The sequence below is a fragment of the Pomacea canaliculata genome, linkage group LG8 (genome assembly GCF_003073045.1).
Source record: "Pomacea canaliculata isolate SZHN2017 linkage group LG8, ASM307304v1, whole genome shotgun sequence".
In the NCBI taxonomy this organism is placed as follows: domain Eukaryota; kingdom Metazoa; phylum Mollusca; class Gastropoda; order Architaenioglossa; family Ampullariidae; genus Pomacea; species Pomacea canaliculata.
In genome coordinates this window covers 21,987,269-22,006,302 of record NC_037597.1, presented here as the reverse complement: position 1 = coordinate 22,006,302, position 19,034 = coordinate 21,987,269, and the positions used below count along the sequence as shown (strand labels likewise).

The 19,034-nt window shown below is 44.0% G+C and overlaps 1 long non-coding RNA gene across 1 annotated transcript in view; it reads left to right on the top strand.

Moving 5' to 3' along the window:
• Positions 1–18,361, top strand: part of LOC112571090 — an 85,974-nt gene extending 67,613 nt beyond the window's left edge. Inside the window, exons 2-3 of the long non-coding RNA XR_003100747.1 lie at positions 17,947–18,054; positions 18,338–18,361. This is a non-coding gene — a long non-coding RNA (uncharacterized LOC112571090). The remainder of the gene's footprint in view (positions 1–17,946; positions 18,055–18,337) is intronic.
• Positions 18,362–19,034: the final 673 nt, after the last annotated feature.

The following is a 19,034-nucleotide window of genomic DNA, read 5'->3' as shown; positions in this document are numbered from 1 at the left end:
TTTACAGTCGCTGTAATCATTGATTGCATACGGGTAGCGGGAGATCCCTGAATGAGTCCGTTGGGATTAATTACAAAACCTTATCACAGCCACCCATTGATACAAGTGTAACCACATCATTACCACCCTTCTCCCCCACTTGTCATTTGTCACCGGACAACTGCCACATTCTCTTCTTTGATGTGATGACCGGCACCGGGAAGGAAAGAGTTGGGACTGGGTTTTCAGTTTGCAGGGTGTTTGACTACCGAGACTAAGGAGAATGTAGCCGAGACATCGTCAGACGCCATCTTTGTAGCTGATGCCGAACTGAGCAGCGAAATATCTTCTGAACTTAGTTTGTCTTCCAGATTCTCAGCCTCTTTCTTATGTAACAAGGGTTTGGCCTGCGCAAAACAGTCTTGGCCAGAAGCGAGAAGTGCATGTCGGGAATGCACTGACACCATGCTACCCTTGTCCTTGTTCTCTCAACCTTCGGTGTATTTTGTATCATGTGACGAGGACGTCGACGATGACGAGGAGGAAACCAAACATCGTCAGCATTTTTTCCTTCTCCTCCATCGACCAGCCATGTTGCCCCCTTCCTCTTTGATTGGTTCCCCATCCTGCATGGTATTTATTGGCTTTGCCACCGAAAACGGCTTCTCTTCTCTCAGCTCCATCTTTTCATCTCTTCTTTTATCTTAATGTTTCGGCTGGTCGACTTGCTAGCTGCCGCTCTCGCGAGGGTTCATCTCACACCCCAGAACGAAACGAGCAACACAAACCAACGATTCTTGTCATCAGATGATAACCGCAGCCAAGCGATGTGCCCATCCCCCTTCCTCACCCTTCGCTCGGTGATCCTCCAAATGATTCTCCCTCCCCCTTCTCTGATGGACTAACTCCGATAGGGGTTGGGGTTGAGGGTGGGGGATGGATTTAGACGCTTGAGGTGATGTGATGGCGGGTAGGTGGGGTGGAGGAGAGACTTGCGTCGCGCAAGACAAATAAATTAACGAGAGGCTGATATCGTTGCCCTCGTCACGGCTCAAGGCGGAACTGTCTGAGTGTAAGGGTCTGGGGGAGTGATATACGCCAGTGATGGGCGGGGGATCGTATACACGGCTCTACATCACTGCTAATTATATTGCCGTCCTTGTCACTCGCCGACCGCCACCATCTTTTAAAAATGGGAGACAACTCTCATGGCTAGTCCGTCCACCAATGAGATCTGGTCTTTCGCAGATTAACCACTCCTCCAGGTTTTCTTTTAACTTTCTCTTTTTTTTTTTTTCTTCCTCCTTTTTTTTCATCCCCATTATAGCTAATGTTAGACCACCCACGAGTCTGCATTTCTCGCCTCCGGCGTGGAAGAGTCTACACCAGCAACGGCTGTTCGCATGCCCTCCTCTTGAGATCAGTGTGAGCGTTGTGTTACAGGTGGAGGTTTTGTTACGATTAAACAGACCTCGCTGTTTTCCTCCACTGTAATGCGAAGCGACGGAGGGACTGGACTGATCTTTGTAGGAGTGAAAGACATCTTGAGTGCATGCATGTGTTCCCCCGTCTCTCTCTCCCTTCTCTCTGAGACGATTTGTACATGTAAAGGAGATTATTATTTATTGTTTCACGAGGTCGGTGCTGCTTGTGTTTCCCATTGTTGTTGCTGATGCTGGTGATGACAACGACCACCTCAAAGGTGGCTGTGGTGGTATTCATTCCGTTGGCGTTGAAAGTGATTTCAATGTATTTGAAATGTTTGTTATCATGACATCAGCTTCTATTACTTATATTGAAGTTTCTGTGGACCGGTCATGTAGTCTTCCAGGTTTCATTAAACATGTGTTGTCTGGTCTTTCAGATGTAAACATGTTTTGTTTGTTCGATTGCATTGCTGTCTACAGATGTTATCATGAAACCTTCAAGTCCCAACACACACACAAGTCTATTAAATGCGGATTTCGGGAGAGAAAAAAAAAGATAGAGGATGTATAGTAATATCATTGTAATTCGCTATCACATCCCCGATCTTCTTGGCGGGCTGTGGAGATGAAGGAATAGAAGAAATATGTGCTGCAAACACAGACTGTTTAATATGTCGGGATTTGTTGCCCCCTGAGGTGAACATTCTTTTTTCTTCTCTTTAATGCAATATAGAATTTCAGCTCCTAATTTAGATAAGCAAAGAGATTTCAATACACTGCCATTCCTTTCTTCAACACATGATCTCGTCTTTCTTCCTCCCTCTCTCTCTCTCTGTATATTTATTTATGCGCATATCTGCTTCTTGGTTTTCTTTCTGACAGACTGACTCACAAACAGCGAACATAAATTATATTCTTCAGCCCAGCTGTTGTGATCTGTGGAATATAAACTTTATTTTTGTGCCCCGAGACACACATTCCTTGTAAACTTCCAGCATCTTCTTGAACTCCTCAGAAAAAGTGGTTTTCAAATGCAAGTAGTCGCGTGCTCGCAGATTTCTTTTGAATATCACCACCTCCGTGGATGTGGAGGAATTCTTGACCTTCTGGGTAAATAGTGGCACTGGTGTCAGTGCTGCAGTTGATTTCCACTGGCTTGCAGTGACTCGTGTCAGCGTCACTCTAGAGGTCGCCATCACTTTGCGCCCCTAATTGCCACGCGCTACTGATGCCAGTCACGTGAGCAGCTGGGAAGCTGAGGGCGCGTGTGTTTGTGATTTCCACTCATCGCTGGTTGGCTGCTGCAAATGTGGAGTGTGGTCGACCCTCCGGGGGGGTCGGTGGTTGCACTTTTCGCTCACAAAGTTATGAGGAAGATAACTAATCATTTTAGTCTCTTGTTTGTAAATAACGGCTTGTCACGTGACACAGTGGTTATCACCCCGCTGGCGGTACCCTGCATCGTATTCTACCAATACTCTGGTTAAAATCTGGCGAATGTGCTGTAAATGTTTACCACTTTTCACTTGGTAAGCCCTCGTGTATATATATATCTCCGTTTCTTGTGGGAGATGGAAGGATTAGCAAACAGGGGAGCTAATTACTGGTGAGCTAGGAGGGGAGATCATCGTACTGTGAAAAAGGACGAGAAAAACAATGTTTAGATATCACAGACCAGCTGTAGAATGTGAAAAACATTTCAAGCGTATTGTGTTCACATGTAAAAAATACCAGACCTGGAGAGAAGTGAAGCTAGGATTACTGCGGGGCGAAACCATGGAGGATGTGAACCAACACAGGATCCAACAGGAAGAAGTGGGCTGGAGCCAAGTACTCGAACCCTGACAGCTTTAGTGAGTGTCCGGGTCCTAGCACTGCAGAGACTTGCATTCCGAGATACAAATGACAACTTTCATAACACAAAAATCGCAGTTTCTTGAAGTTTGTACAATATTTTGGGAGATTTTCATGCAGAAACATTTGCGAAGAATTAAAGACCATAAAACAGTGTTGCATTATTTTAGAAAAGGTATACAGAATGACTTCATACAGCTGCTAGAAAATTCTATAAAGCAGAATATTTCAAGAGCTGTTTGCCATGCTAAATACTATTCTATCATCTTGGACGGCTCATCAGATGTTGGTCACAATGAGCAAATGACAATTAGTCGATTTTGTAATTGTGACCGTTTCTGACAGTAACACTCCAAGTTCTAAGTCTCACATTGAAGTAAAACAATAATTCCTTGGATTTGTACCAGTTTGAAACTGTAAGTGCATTTATGTTCTCAAAGAACTTCAAGAAATAAAGCTGGAGGTAGGTAACCTGTGTCACAACCACGTCACACACTGACGTCACGCGCGTTCACACAACACAAAACACAGCGACCTGCCAATGGGCTTCTCGTGTTCTTTACTAAAAAAAAAAGCCCTTACTTATCCTCTCTCTTGGGGAAAGTGGGTAAAAGGCCTTGTAGACCACAAAACAAATTAAATAAATCCACCAGGCATAAACACACACTAGCTAATACACATATCTAACATACAAGAAATTCGACATACTCTCCTCGCTCAACGATAGCATCACACAATACCTTTTCACTTCCCGCAGTGTTACATCAATACGTAGTGTCACTCTGGTAGTAAGTCTTGGGTGCCAAGAGTATCTCAGATATTGTGTAAAGATTAATCACTTACTGTTACTTGTTACTCGTGTCCCTTCAGCGACATAAAAAGAAGTCCGGTCTCTGGGGCACGAACGCTCCCTCGCAGTCTACAGCGAGCGTACAGATTCACTTACACATAAAAGCACGTATTCCAATAGAATCTCAGTAGCCAGCTCACACGAGGCTATCCACTTGGGAAGACATACCCACGACGCTGGGGGTCGCGGTCAGCTACCACTTGTACATGAAAACCCTCCCGTCTCGGCGGCTATCTTTGGGCCAACACACTCCCAATGGATCTTTACCAGCGCACACTGCCAGTGGATCCCTTCTAGGTTCTCTCAGGAGTTTCTCCGAAGCTCCCTCTCAGGAGTTCCTCGACTAGGCAAGCACTCTCTCCATAAGTTCCAGGTCACCATAAGTTCTCTGAAGCCCTCTCAGAAGTTCTTGACTAGGCAAGCACTTCGCTCCATAAGTTCCAGGTCACCATAAGTTCTCTGAAGCCCTCTCAGAAGTTCTTGACTAGGCAAGCACTCTCTCCATAAGTTCCAGGTCACCATAAGTTCTCTGAAGCCCTCTCAGAAGTTCTTGACTAGGCAAGCACTTCGCTCCATAAGTTCCAGGTCACCATAAGTTCTCTGAAGCCCTCTCAGAAGTTCTTGACTAGGCAAGCACTTCGCTCCATAAGTTCCAGGTCACCATAAGTTCCTGTAACTCGGTGATTAATTAATTAACTGAATTTACAACTTACACTTCTTTATACAGTTTCACAACGTCAAGTGATAATATATATTACTTCTAGAAAATCAAGTCTCATTTATAGACAGATTAAAACACGTCTCTTTACTCCATCAATCAAAATTCACACTTCAGCTAAACTTAATCTGGTACCTTGACTGGGCAAGGAACTTAAGACTCTGATTCCTGGTCCCTGTAGCCACACGTACAATACGACCTACCGACTCGGCGGTTTCGTTGGGAATCCTCCTACACTGTTCTCGAAGCCTAAGCTTGGAGTGAACTTTTGCTCACTACTTTTGTCTGGTTTGCACGAGAATTTCATTTTAACACTGGCCGGTCACTTCTCTCAGACTCACTCGCTATCCACGTGACCAAGGGAAACAACTCTCGTCCCTGACACAATACACGTACACGACACACGTCCCTGACATTCCTCCCCCCTTACAAAAAAAAATGTTCACATTTTTCAGTACTAAGATGTCTCACCACAGTCCTAAGGGATCTCTTGATCCGCCTCCACGCGCGACAAGGCGTCCGCTAACTTATTACTAGTACCCTTAATAGGTTTAATGTCAAATTTGAATTCTTGCAATGCTAAAGCCCATCTCATTATTCTGGCATTTTTATACGGAGTGGAGGTGAGGAAGGTGAGGGGTTTGTGATCTGTAAACAGGACAAACTGTCGGCCGTACAGATAGCGAGACAGTTTAAGAACAGCCCAAACAATTGCTAAACATTCCCTCTCTACGGTGCTATATCGAGTCTCTCTGTCCAGTAGTTTGCGACTGATGTACATGACGGGGAAGAGGGTATCGTCATGTTGTTGCAGCAGCACAGCTCCTAGCCCCACAGCACTGGCATCGGTTTGGAGCAAGAAGGGCAATGCAAAGTCCGGCAATCGCAGGATGGGAAAGCTGGATAAGAGTGATTGAATTCTCTCTAGTGCCGTCTGACACTCTGTAGTCCAATGTATCGAGCGTGGACTGGTTCCTCTTACCAAATCTGATATAGGCGCTATTATTTTAGAGAAGTCAGCGATGTATCGCCTGTAATATCCTATTAGCCCTAGCAGTGATCTCACTTGTTTCTTGGTCAGTGGTGTTTTAAGATCTAATATCTTCTGGACAAGTACACGGTCCGGTCTCATGACACCTTGGCCAATCTGGTGTCCTAGGTAGAGTATCTGAGTGTATCCCGAATGGATCTTTGAAGGTCGGGCTGTTAGTTGATATTGGGATAGCGTTGACAATACTCCCTTGAGGTGGGACAAATGGTCATCCCAAGTATCACTTCCGGTGAGCAGGTCATCAAAGAAGTGGTATGTAGCGAATTTTTCTAAGTGCAGTAAGCGCATGGCGCGCGCAAAAGTAGCTGGTGCTGTCACCAGTCCGAAAGGCATTCTGCTCCACTGGAAAAGTCCTTTCGTTGTTTGGAATGCTGTCTTATAACGGTCTTCTTGTTTGACTGGTATTTGCCAATACCCTTTGGCTAGATCAATTTTAGTGAAGAATTTGGCCGAGGCAAGTTTAACATAGACCGCCTCTGGGTCCGGAATTGGCTCTGCATCAAACTGAGTTATCTGATTGAGGGACCTGTAGTCGACGCAGAAACGTATTGAGCCGTCTTTCTTCTTAATCAGGAGAACAGGTGAAGAATAGGGGGAGGTAGATGGTTCAATCACTCCGAGTTTTAGCATAGCGTCCACTTCCGCTTCTATCTGTTGTTGTAGAGCGAATGGTACGGGGTAAGGACGCTGTCGTATTACCTTGTCCTGTGTTAATTTTATTTCGTGTTCGATAGCTCCCTGAAACAACCCTGGGCGGGCTGTCAGCACGTGTTGATAATGGCTGAACAATTTCTGTAAAATCAGCTGGCGGGGCGGCGGTAACTCTGGATTAATGTGAATGTTAGCTGCGTTCTCAGAATCGGCGTGGGCCACCGTGGGTAGGGGGGCGACGTCCGCCGTCTCAGGTGACGGGAGAATTGCCACATTACATGAGATGCACTGGGTTGGAGGTAGCTCCTGTTGGTTCTGGAGGTTTTGGGGGGAAAGTTGTTGGGGGCAGAAGTCGGGTGAGATGATCTCCTCAAAGTCAGGAGACGTGGGAATAGGAGATATAAGCAGGGTGTTTTCCACATTCTGTGCGATACTGGTTGAGGACGAGTTTTCTCGCCGGTGATATTGTTTTAACATATTGATGTGATACATCTTTTCTTGGTTCTTTATCTTCAAGGTATAGTCAGGATGGCGTTCCTTCAGGATGACGTAGGGGCCTTTCCACATCATGAGTAACTTATTAGCTTTCGTAGGTCTCAATACTAGCACTTCGTCTCCGACACGGAGATGGCGTTGCACCGCCTGCTTGTCGTAATAAGCTTTGCTCTTGCGGGTGGCTAAGTCAGCCTGTTCCGTGGCCTGTTGTAATGTCTCCCTCAGGATGTCTTTGAGGTCAATAATGTACTGGAAAATCGACTTTTCTTCAGAATGGGTTGGTTCTTCCTCCTTCCATTTTGCGGCTAAAAGATCCATGGGCCCGCGTACCTTCCGTCCATAAAGTAGCTCGAAAGGGGAGAACCCTGTTGAGGTGTGGACGGTTTCTCGGCATGCAAAAAGTAATGCCGGCAGGTAACGGTGCCACTGCCTGGGTTCCTTTTCGATGACTCTCCGGAGCATTGGTTTAAGTGTTCCATGAAATCGTTCTACGCACCCGTTTGTTTGTGCGTGATAGGGGGTAGAATGCAGCGTTCTTATCGATAGTGTCTGCATGATTTCTTTCATCAACTGGGATGTAAATTGGGATCCCCTATCGGTTAGTATCTCTTGAGGAAAACCTACTCGGCTAAAGATGGTCAGCAACGTTTCTCCCACGGTGATGGTATCAATTTTCCTGAGCGGTATTGCTTCCGGATAGCGTGTGGCGAGGTCAATCAGGGTCAACACATGTGTATGTCCCTCCTCCGAAGGTGGATGCAGAGGTCCAACGAGATCTACCGCGACCCTGCGAAAAGGTTCTGCAATGGTGGGCACTTTCACCATGGGAACTGGTGGAACTCTCCCTGGTGCGGTGGTTCGCTGGCAGATGTCACAGGTTCTACAATATTGCTGGGTGTCCCTCCTCACTTTTGGCCACCAAAATTGATTTCTGATTCGCCTCAAAGTGGTACGATTTCCCATATGGCCCGATAACGGGTTGTCGTGGCCCAGTCTCATCACCGTCAAACGTAGCTTTTCAGGGACGACAATTTGTTGTATTTGACCATTGTCTTGTTTATATCCACGATGGAGGATTCCTTTTTTATAATAGAATGTTTCTAGGCCTCCTCGCGAAGTCAGCTGCTGGTCTGCCATGGTTCTCACAATTTCCAGGGAAGGGTCGCTTCTCTGAAGCTCCATTAACTGGGGCTTGGTTACATCCCATTGAACGGTCGGACGGTTCAGTGGCTGCCGTGGTTGATCTTGTAGCTTGGACTGAGCTCTAGTAATGGCTGCTCCTGCTGATGCCAATCCCTCTTCAGGTAGATTAAAGGTGACGTGGCGGGCTCCTCTTACGTTTCCAATGATAAGGTCCGCCACCGGATTTTTAATGACGCAGCATTTTAGGATTCCCATGTAAAAGGGTGTTTCAACTGGAACTCGTGCTAGTGGAAATACTTCCACCTTTCCCCCAAATGTAATGCAGGATTGCTGTTTATTTAGGTAATCCTCTGGACGAACTAAGGATTGCCGTATGCCTGCAACGGTGGCTCCCGAGTCCCGCAGTACACAGACCTCCTGTCCTCTAACCTTCCCCGGGTATAGATGGAGGTGTCCCAGTTGCTCCTCGTTAGAGGCTGAACATATAATTGCTGCATTGGCTGGGGATGGTTTACTTTCACTGGAGCCATCTCTGACGTTACCTCTCGGCCGGTTTTCTGGACAGTCTCTGGCAATGTGTCCGTAGCCGAAACAGTTGAAGCATCGGCGTGGAGGTGTCCACCGGTCCGGATGTCCTGGATCTTTTCCTTCGGGATGGTGAGGCGGGGAGGGATGTTCCTTTTGGGTCCCCCTGGGAGGTGGTGAAGAGGGTGGACTTCCCCGTGGGTTTCGAGTTCTATTATTAGAAGTGTTTCGACGATCAGAGGAATAGTTAGCATGGTATTGACGTCGGTCCTGCCGAGCCTTCGTAGGTGGAGACGCTGGTGGTGTGCTACACCCCACGTTGGCGAACATGGATCTCTCTGCTCTCCTGGCCAGTGATTTGTGGGGGTGAGCTACGCGATAGTGTTCCGCATGCTCGGCCACAGATGTAACTGTCTTTAAGCTTCTTTCACGCAAAAATACTACCAGGTCTTTGGACACACTTTCATAAAATTGTTCCCTTAGTAATAAGTCTCTCAGATGTTCGTAATCCTTTGGGATATTGGAGAGGGTAATCCACCGGTCTGCCAAGCTGGCTAGTCGAGTTAGGAATTCAGTCATCGATTCCTCAGCTTGGGGCCGCACTGTCCGAAACTTTTCTCGGTATCCTTCTTCCGTATTTCTGAACCTAAGAAGTAACTCCCTTTTGAGATCTTCGTAAGGAACTGTTCCGTTCGCACACATAGTATGATACAGGGTAAGGGCTTTTCCATGAAGATGGGAGGCTAAATATAAAGGCCAGACCTCTTTAGGCCAATTGAAAGTTCTGGCGTGGTTTTCAAAAATAAAAAGATAGGAGTCCATGTCATCCTTGTCCTCCTGAAATGCTAGTAGTTTAGGAACATAACCTTTGAAGGGGCGCTCAGTTTTCTCTTGGCTTATACTTCCAGAATAGGTTTCTTTCTTCAGCTCCAACTCCATCCTAAGTTTCTCCAATTCAAATCGTCTCTCTGCCTCCCTCTCTCCGGCCAACCTATCTGCTTCTTCTTTCTTGGCTATTCTATCTGCTTCTTCTTTCTTGGCTATTCTATCTGCTTCTTCTTTCTTGGCTAATCGCTCTTCAGATCTCTCCTGTCTTTCGATGCACTGGATCACATACTTCTGTAGGGCTTCGTCCTTCATGCCCATGCTTTGCCCCTCCCTCAAATAGGCAGCTACTTGACTAACTGGTTCCGCCATAGCTAATACAACTAGTAACAATCGGCACTGACAGATTCCCTATATCCCACTAAATAGAGTCAAACTACAACACCAAAAAAAAACAAACCTTGGGAATTCCTATCAACACCAACACCTACCCATACACTCTTACACATCAACCGATATATCAATAATACAAAATTCACGTCAACCTGGTAAGTACCATTACCAGAGTCAATACCTGTATCTATAAGGGCTTCCACAACCTCACTTACAGTGTGTCACAAGCCGTTACAAAACTTTCAGCTTGCCCACCTTATAGCATGTCATCAGTGATAACAGACTAGTACCTTATCACATGTCATCAATGAAAAACAGAGTAATACTTTATAGCATGTCATCAATGGAAAACCCAGAATTTCATACAAGCGGCTTCATATATCATGTCATCAATCAGAAAACAAGATTGCATCCCAAAAAAAATGTTTCAAAAGAAATTTGAGAAACTTTCCTTAAATTCCTAACCAAAATCAGAGTACACATAGGAATATTCAAACTATTACCAGTTCAAAACAAGCATGATACGGCAAAGAAAATTTGAGAAAGCCCAAAAAAAAGAAAAGAAAAAAAAAATCTTTTTCATAAAAACAACTAGACAGATGGCTACAGGATAGATCCCATCCACACTCACTTCCGGTTACTGCACTTACTCTCCTACACAGAAGAAGGAGCGGGGAAAGAAAGACAAGAGACAACAGTAGAAAAAAGAAACTAGACCCTCTCTGTGGAGTGAACTGTACAATCTCCGCAGACCCGTAAAGCTGGAGACGGGGAAAAAACAAAAACAAAATAAAAACCATAAACAAACACAGACACAACAACCGAAAAAAAACACACAACAACAAACAAAATCAGAAAAATATATATATATAAATCTCCAAAAGTAATCACCAAGAAAGACAACTTGCTCACGACAAATCACAACACGAGACAGACCCACGACAGATCACGTCGGGGTCACCAATTGTCACAACCACGTCACACACTGACGTCACGCGCGTTCACACAACACAAAACACAGCGACCTGCCAATGGGCTTCTCGTGTTCTTTACTAAAAAAAAAAGCCCTTACTTATCCTCTCTCTTGGGGAAAGTGGGTAAAAGGCCTTGTAGACCACAAAACAAATTAAATAAATCCACCAGGCATAAACACACACTAGCTAATACACATATCTAACATACAAGAAATTCGACATACTCTCCTCGCTCAACGATAGCATCACACAATACCTTTTCACTTCCCGCAGTGTTACATCAATACGTAGTGTCACTCTGGTAGTAAGTCTTGGGTGCCAAGAGTATCTCAGATATTGTGTAAAGATTAATCACTTACTGTTACTTGTTACTCGTGTCCCTTCAGCGACATAAAAAGAAGTCCGGTCTCTGGGGCACGAACGCTCCCTCGCAGTCTACAGCGAGCGTACAGATTCACTTACACATAAAAGCACGTATTCCAATAGAATCTCAGTAGCCAGCTCACACGAGGCTATCCACTTGGAAGACATACCCACGACGCTGGGGTCGCGGTCAGCTACCACTTGTACATGAAAACCCTCCCGTCTCGGCGGCTATCTTTGGGCCAACACACTCCCAATGGATCTTTACCAGCGCACACTGCCAGTGGATCCCTTCTAGGTTCTCTCAGGAGTTTCTCCGAAGCTCCCTCTCAGGAGTTCCTCGACTAGGCAAGCACTCTCTCCATAAGTTCCAGGTCACCATAAGTTCTCTGAAGCCCTCTCAGAAGTTCTTGACTAGGCAAGCACTTCGCTCCATAAGTTCCAGGTCACCATAAGTTCTCTGAAGCCCTCTCAGAAGTTCTTGACTAGGCAAGCACTTCGCTCCATAAGTTCCAGGTCACCATAAGTTCCTGTAACTCGGTGATTAATTAATTAACTGAATTTACAACTTACACTTCTTTATACAGTTTCACAACGTCAAGTGATAATATATATTACTTCTAGAAAATCAAGTCTCATTTATAGACAGATTAAAACACGTCTCTTTACACCATCAATCAAAATTCACACTTCAGCTAAACTTAATCTGGTACCTTGACTGGGCAAGGAACTTAAGACTCTGATTCCTGGTCCCTGTAGCCACACGTACAATACGACCTACCGACTCGGCGGTTTCGTTGGGAATCCTCCTACACTGTTCTCGAAGCCTAAGCTTGGAGTGAACTTTTGCTCACTACTTTTGTCTGGTTTGCACGAGAATTTCATTTTAACACTGGCCGGTCACTTCTCTCAGACTCACTCGCTATCCACGTGACCAAGGGAAACAACTCTCGTCCCTGACACAATACACGTACACGACACACGTCCCTGACAACCTGCGAGGACAAGGCTATGACCTAAGCGACATAAAAGGCAAAGACAGTTGTGTACAAAACGATTTTAAATATAAGCCGACGTGGGGCTTTTTGTTTGTTTGTTTTTTATTTTTATTTATTTATTTTTTTTTGTCCCATACAGTGCACATTCTCCAAATCTTGTAGCAAACGATGCTGCTGAGAGTAGAAGCTGTCAATTTATTCGGATTGCTTCAACAAATTATTTCTCAGACTATTTCTCTGGGTCAACTGGATGTCCCGGAGTACTGAAAAATCATGTCTCAAATATTACAGTGAAACCAGATGGAAAAGTAGAATTGGTGCTTTGAGACCTTTGAGATACCAGCTAGGTAACATTTCTGAAGCTCTCGTAGACATTTCTGAGAATGCAAGCCTTCGGGGATCATGAGAAAACGCAACACTTGCTGAAGCTGAAGACCTTTTGCCAGTTCACATTTGTTGCAGCTCTAGTAATATCAGGTAGCATCTTGCTTGAAGTAAATATTACCAGCAAATGTCTTCAAGACAAAGAAGCTGCTTTGAAGATAGCAACAAAGGAGATTTATCAAACTATGGAATATCTCGAGAAGTGATAAGGGATTTGAAGAAGTCTTACAGATTGCATGTGATTTAAAAATACAACCAAACTTTGAGAAAGACCAGGCATCAAGAAAGGAAGAGCCAAAGGTCAGTTTGACTACGAAGTTGTAACAATAGTAGACCCTGCCAAACATTTTTTGCTAGTTCGGAAGATTTCTAAACATATTCGGGATCAGATGCCATATTTGGATTTCTTTATGATACCCAAACCATTTCTGTAAAGCCAGCAAAGGACATTGTATAGTCTTGCAAGGTTTTGAAAAAGGCACTAAGGCACAAAGACAACGAAGACATTGATGCCAATGAACTTTGTTATAAATGACAGACTGTGGCTAGAAGGTTTCCCAGTACCAAGATGAATCCCAAAGAAGTCATACCATTCATTATTCAGCAAATACTATTTGAATACTATTATCAAATACTATTTGATAATGTGTCCAATGATATAGAGTCACATAGAATCTGTTCCCAGTACATAACAGTTTCTCAAAATTAAAATTCATTATGAGATTAACAATGTTGCAGGAAAGAATGTTTTTGCTTGCCAATCATATCTATTGAGCACGACTTGGCAAATGCACTAAATTTGAAAAAAAAATATAACTCTTTTTTTGCACAGCAGAAAACAAGAAAAGAGAGGTTTTAACTATCATTTCATGACCGGGACATCTAAATTAAGTGTTTATTTGTTTGAACTGGCTCACTTTAGTGGCTGAGTGGTTGAGTGCATTTGTCTTTCAATTGGGCACAACACAGCCTACCCCTGACCATGTGATCTTACTTATTCCAAGTGTGGTCCTCTTCCTGAAAGACAGAACATATGAAAGGCACTAGCTTTGTTGAATGTAGACTTTGTAAAAGTTCAGATAAATTAAGTCCGTGGTCTGTTCAATGGCATCCTGGCTTGGGGCGTTGTTTGCCTTTGAACAAGCGAGTGTCAGTGGGTCTCTGGGGCAACTTGAGCTAAGTGTCTTGCCCAGAGGGTCACCAAGAGAGTTCAGAACATTGTGGCACATTGGCTGTTGATATTTAAATATGTAGGCCACGCGTCGCCTTGTCGCCGTCCGGTCTATAGTTAGCCATCCAAACAACAAGAAAAACCCACAGCCCACCATCAGCAGAATTGTAGAATTTTGTTTCAATTATTTTATCTGATATTTTCATTTTCATTCAACAATAATATAAAAACATATAAAATTAAGATAATAACTAGTTTTTGATGCATGTTGATGGAGGAGAGAGCAGACGAGATGAGCGATGAAGAGCACAGTTGTTGGTTGGTCCTCGCTGGCTCTATGGAGCTGCCTGTGAAGAGGAAGACAAAAGTGGGGGAAGGTATTGGTAGGATGGGGGAGGTAACACGTGGCTGTTTCCGTTCGTGACAAATTAATCATCAAGTTCAGACAAACTCGGCCAACATTAAGCCCAAACAAACTGAAGGAAAAGGTGCGGCCAGTCGACATATAAAATAGTAGTTGGCGGGGTTGCAGGTGGTGGGGTGAAGGGAGGAACGATAGACAAAGAAAGCATAGAAAAGCGGCAAGTCAATAAGGGACTGGACGATGAGCTTGTGACCTGGCCTGTCAACTGTCCCATATAAACATCCGGTTGTTTAGACTCCCCCGACCTTCCACTGTTCTCACCCTTCTTTTGCAGGTGCTGGACTGCTCCACTGTCCTGCTTACCTCGTGCTTTGACAATAAAATTCTAATGGGGTAGGTCGGTGTTAAGATACTTTCTTCAAAGTGTGAAGAGCTGAAACGGACAAAAAAATTGGGGGAAAAATGTTTATCAGCTGTACTCCGAGATGTGAGGAAGATGCTGGGAAGGTGCCCGGAGGATGCTGGCAAAGTACTCGGAAAATGCTGGCAAAATGTTGGGATGATACTGGGAAAATGATGGTAAAAGTTTGCTAAAATAGGGGCGTCGAGGGCTCTACACTCTGTCCGTCTTTTAGAGTGATTATGAAAGAGTTTATAATCCAGAGAATCCTCTCTCCCTGTCCACCCTTTTCCTTTTACCTGGAAAGTTTATTGTCATCATGAATGTCTCGCCTCGTGGTTAACCGAGCGGATGACAATTTTTGCATGGATGGTGTGTGTCATTGCAAGATATTAATTCTGAATGCGGTATAGAAATTAAAACATGGCAGTTCTCACCTGCGTTTTGGAAAGAGATCAGGAGAAAAAAGTAGACTCCTTGCTATGGAAAGCCTGGACAGGCTGTTGTTTTCCGTGAAATAATGTCAGTCCACCTCTAACCCCCTGCAGTTACAAATTGTTTAAATCTCCTGTGACAAAGTAATGACAGAGCTGTGTTCTTCTGACCTGCCAGTAACCCTGAGTTCAGTATTTTGTTTTTGTTGGCAGCGTGCAGTTATTATACATTTCTCAGACAGACATAACTGCCAGTCCTGCTGTTTACAACACCTTGCATTTAATAAAGTGGAGAGGAGCTGCAATCCCAGCTTGGCGAACATCTCGAGAAATGGAAAACAAAAGAGTTGGCAATAAAACATTTTGAATCTTATTTGCTGTGGCATTCGCCTCGTCTTTTTTCAAAACCACATCCAGTTGTTTGGTTTGGTTTTGTTCTTTGAAGGTTTTTTTGTGGGTTTTTTTTTTTTTTTTTTTTTGATGATATTGAAAATCGGAGACCAGGTCATCTCTTCCTCCCGTCCACATCCTCCATGCATGTGACTGCAGGTCCAGCCTCGGCCGATGTGAACCCGATGACAAAGAGCCCACGCACACACCCCAGTCCCCCCCCCCCGCACCTAACCTCCACGATGAATCATTTGCTTTGTCAGCCCCTCGTGACCTGGAGGTTGCAGGCGTCACTCATGACTGACTAAACTCTCGCCAGCACGCAAGTAGTGAAGGAGGGGAGTACAGCTATCTGTACACACCTGTTTTCCCTCTTCCCTCCTTCCCAACATCTTTAAAATACAGTCCTCACCGTGTCTCCTCCTGATGAAACTACACATCCTTTGTTGTCGGGGAAGCATCAAAATTAAAAAGTATTCAGCGCTCACCCAAAGCTTTCTTCAGCAACATTCCCAAACTTAAATTTTTTTTTTTTTTTTGATCTACCTTTATAAAAGGCATCAAGCAGTCGTCATTCTTGAAACAGATGTTACTTTTTAAGCGGTTTACTTGCACCAAACACGATGTTTAACATATTTAAGCATACAAGTGTAAAATAATTTTACAGTACAGTTGTTCAAGCCGTTATAGCCTCCATGATGATTTTTTTAAAGTCACATTTAGCTCAAATGATTAACATTAGCTTACACATTTCAAAGATCAACTCATACATCAATAATTTTCATTTTTTTAAATAAATACTCATTAAAATGGAAAAGATTAAATGTTTGAACGTTTTCTTTAAATGCAGTTCAAAGAATGACCTCATGACTCCACTTGATGTCTTTGAGTCTTTGAGCTTTTAAGAATATTCTTGGCCGGTACCCGGGTATGCACTTGGGCACACTTGTGTTTTGAACACTTAGTAGTAACATTTGCAACCTGTTGTTCTAGAATTGATTAACATAGTTTAGGGTCTCAAGATTTCGTTTGTTATCATGAATACCTGTTGACTGACTCATGTTTGTACCTCACCACATTCCATGTATTTAATCATGTATGTTGTAATTCCCTATTTTATTCAGTGAAAGAAGATATCGAGATTAACTATTGACTTGTGCAATACCTTACAGACCTCACCATATCCACTTATTGTAACTTTCTTGCTCGGTTGAATGCTAATATTTTAGTGCAATAATTCCCATCATTTCCTCTGATGTTTCTGGCTTCACACAATAAAAAAGATATTTATGACCATTTAGCACATCTTTTTCTGATGTTATTTTTGTGATCGCACAAATTTGGAAACATTTATTTATATCAAGAAGTTTAAGATAATCTTTATCCCAGCTTCTGAAGGCCTCATTACCAGACCCACAACCATAATCTCTTCTGGAAAGCTTAAAGAATTCTGCAGCAAGGCCATCAACTCCAGCACTTTTAACTTTTTGTTTTATTTTCTTGAGAACATTTTCTGCCTTTTCAAAATTTATCTGTTCTTTAAAGCTGTCTGCCACATCAATAGTCTAGCAATCTCGTTATCTAGTTTCCTTCATTTCACACTGATTTACCGCTCCATTTTGATATTAAAAAAACTTTCGAAAAAAAGATATTATCATCTGCCCTGTCTTATCTGTGTCTGAAGTAACACTTTCATCTTCTTTTGTAAGTTAATTTTACGAATACAATATTTTCTTCAAAGGTTGCAAAAAATATTTACTAATTTTTTTCTTCTTCAGCTATTAGCTTGTGTGTTTTATTGACGCACTTAATGTCTGCCAGGATAGAGAAACCGATTTCCGATTAATGTGGTGAACTGTTTCATCCCCGAACTGAGGAGTGATGGTCATCATTGGATGATCTGATCTGTATCCAACTTTATGTCTGAGTCAGATACACAATGAAGCGGGGATTGGAAGAATAATAAGAAAAATGTCAAACCTACTTTGCTGTAAAGTTGAACGCTTTAGTTTCTGGACTAAGTATTTCCATTTAGCAATTAGTTCAACATTGTCAGTTAATGTTTCTACTCTTCCCATTATGAACGTACTTATGGTTGGGAGCCATGTTGAGGAGTACCGAGCTCCTGGAGTCATTCTACAATGTTTCAATGGTTTTGATGAAGACCTTCCTTGATATTGGATTTCACCATTATGTGTCACTTGTCAAACAAAAAAAAAGCTTTCTCAAAGCCATAGAAGTTATTGTAGAGATTATTGTAATGTTCTAGGATGCGACTGTTGAAGATGTCCACAGTCGTAGTGTCCTAAAGCCCACCTGCTCTTCTGCTAACACCTCTTCAGCCATAGGGATGCTGTGAACTGTTGACCTCAAGATTATTAAAATAACCGCTATATATTGAATATACTTGTAATTTGAAGATTTATATCTATGATACAATTTTTTCCCTTCTGTACCTTTTACTAATCACTTTGCTTCATACAATCTTCCTGTAGAACAAATATGCTGACATTCTGCTGCATCCTTTATTGTTCATCCCACCCGACACTTGTTGCAGCCCCGACCTGAGGAGATTGAAAAGCTCAACCGGCGCAGAGAGCAAAACAGACGAGCGGCACAGAAGTTCCGACGGAAAAAGAAGGAAAGAGGAAAGCTTCTGATTGAGGTGAGATGGAGTGAAAGGCAAAGAGTTTGCTTTGAGTTTATCTCGCATAGCCTGGCATTTAAAATGCTCTCTCTTCCTCTCTCATGAACTTACACATATCTGCTGTATTGTATATATATATAGTGAATATACTTGCACTGAGATATCTGACAATGACAGGACAGTAATCTCGACTAGAGAACCTTGGACATCGACAGGACAGTAGTAATGTTGGTGGTCTATTGTACATTTTGGTGTTTTCTGTCTCTTCCTGCCTGTCCCCTCTCCTTGCCCTCCCGTCCAGGAGTCGCAACGACTGGAGTGCGACAACAACTCTCTGCGCTCGGAGATCTCCAAGCTGAACAAGGAGCGCGACGAGCTGCTGCAGATCCTGTGCGAGCACGTGCAGCTGTGCCACCGCGCGGAGGAGGCCGGAACCCCTCCCCCATGACAACTACTGCCAGCCAAGCAGCGTCCGGGAACAAGCACGCACAACACCGGAAGTGACGTCCATCGCATCCTACTGTCATCGTCCTCTTCTTCTTCCTTCTCCTCCTCCTCATCCTTCTTCTTCTTCCCTGCTTGCGTAGTTTCGTCGCGCGCAGCTCTGTGTTACGTCACTCGGCCTGGCTTCTTCCGGTGGCGCAGGAAGTCAAGTGATCGAAGCTCGGACCCTCCCTTGTGGAAGCAGCATCCTTGGAACTATGGCCCTTGTGCGGGGTTACAAGGCATGCGCACGCCTGCCGCCCTGTGCTGTGAAGCAGAAGACTCTGGACATTGGCAGCCGATGCTGCGATGGTGGCGCCGCCGCCGGACATTGCTGCCCGCGTTTTGCGTTTGTTATTCTAGTTGTTGTGGCGGCTGTTGCTGTTTTTGTCAAGCAGTAGCTGTCGAGGCCGAGTCGAAAACTTCGCAGCCAGCCCCTAGCCTGGTGAGCTTTGTTCACCTCGCTCTGTGTCTCCGTCAGCCCTCAGCCAGTAGACGCCTCGGATGGTGGCAGC